This window comes from Rattus norvegicus, chromosome X (genome assembly GCF_021556685.1).
Source record: "Rattus norvegicus strain SHRSP/BbbUtx chromosome X, alternate assembly SHRSP_T2T, whole genome shotgun sequence".
NCBI classification, from domain to species: domain Eukaryota; kingdom Metazoa; phylum Chordata; class Mammalia; order Rodentia; family Muridae; genus Rattus; species Rattus norvegicus.
This window is the reverse complement of record NC_141554.1, coordinates 113,126,074-113,127,797: the sequence shown is the minus strand read 5'-3', so window position 1 is coordinate 113,127,797 and position 1,724 is coordinate 113,126,074. Positions and strand designations below refer to the sequence as shown.

General features: G+C 49.9%; 1 pseudogene; it reads right to left on the bottom strand.

Annotated features, from left to right (window-relative positions):
• Positions 1-606: 606 nt before the first annotated feature.
• Rpsa-ps18 (ribosomal protein SA, pseudogene 18) lies at positions 607-1,361 on the bottom strand (annotated as a pseudogene).
• Positions 1,362-1,724: the final 363 nt, after the last annotated feature.

Here is a 1,724-nt window from a genome sequence, read left to right as displayed (position 1 = left end):
CAAACTTTTGAGGCTTACCAAACTGGCCCTCCTCGTGCAAGGACCAGGACCCGCTCATGGCAAAAACTCAAAGCGGAATCATAGTCTCTCAACCCCAAGGGGCTTCTGGTTGGCTATCTTCTACTTCTACGTTCAAGTCCCAAAGTTAGGGAAATGGCACTTCCCAAGGGTATCCAGAGCCCTGGGGAATTAGGGTCGCTGAGTCCTGAGGGAACTTACTTGATTTCCAGGCTGGTTTCATCCAGTAAAAGGGGGAGGGGCTTTTCTCAGCCTCCATGGGGAAGCACTCACTGAGTTTGCAAAACCAATTTGCTCTTCTTTCACTTTCTGCCGGCAGCAAAGAGATTCTGCACTAGAGCCAGGAAAGCCACGCTCTCAGAGGTGGGGAAAGGGGAAAAAGACTCCGGAAGTGAGGCGGTCCAGAGGGAGTTGCCTAGATAGAAAGTTAAGAAGGCTCTGCCGAGAGGGAAGAAAAGGGGGACTCAGGGAATAGAAAAACTGTGCCTAGGGTAGTTTTCTTTTTTAATTTAATTTTATATTTTACTTATTCACTTTACATCTCACTCACTGCCCCCCTCCAGGTCACCCTCTCCCACAATCCTTCCCCTATCCTCCATTACCCATCCCCTTCTCCTCTGAGTTGATGGGCACAAAGCGTACCTGACCACCCTCAGACCAGTTGGCCACCTCAGGCTGAGCAGCAGTGAACTCGGGCGCTGGTGCGGTCCATTCACCCTGGAATTCCTTCTTGGTCACAGCCTTCTCAGCAGCAGCCTGCTCCTCCTTCTCAATCTCCCCTAGGTCTCTGTAGAAGTAAAATCAGGCAAAACCTCCCATGGGTGTTCACAGGAGATAGTACCTCGCAGGCGCAGGCGGAGTACTTCCTAGGCCAGCATCCACCACATGGGACCAATGAGTGAGCTCCCTTGTTTTTTGCATTGAATGGCAATGTCCACATAGCGCAGGGGAGAGTCAGTGTTAACACAGAGCAATGGTGGGCAGACTGACTTAAGAGGCCTCTGTGAGGGGCTGGTGGTCAGCCTGGGAATCGGTCACCACTAGAAGCTGTGGCTCCCTGAAGGCTGACGGGATCTGCTTAGTGAAGGTCCCAGGTGTGAAGTGGCCAGCACTTGGAGTGGTTCCTGTGGCAACAGCAAGCTTTAGCACAGCTCGCTGGCCAGTGTTCCCGGAGGAGATAATGCTGACAGCAGGGTTCTCAATGGCAACAACAGTGCAAGCTGCAAGCAACAGTTTCTCCCAGGTCCTCTTCAGATTTATGATGTAGAAACCCTCCCTTTCCTTTTGTAGATGTTGTGCTCCATCTGAAAGTCAAGGTTGGTGCCACCTAAGTGGGTGCTCATTTTTGATAATCTGCTCATCTAGTTATGATTTCTATGAGACCCGGGGCTGTGTTTCTTAGAATGGTTGTTGAACCTGACACATAGACACTATCAATGCATGATTTGCTGAATACGTGAATGGATGGATGGATGGATGGATGGATGGATGGATGGATGGATGGGTGGATGGATGGGTGGATGGATGGATGGATGGATGAAATGAATAATAAATTAAACTAGTGGCTAGACAAAGATTCTCTCCTCTGCCACATAAGTAATGGACACATAGTAAGTAGTTCAAAGAGAAGTCCACAATAGTGGAAGGTGGCACACAGGACAGGTAGGTTGCCCTACCAAATGACTTACGCCAGCCTTAGGAAGTGG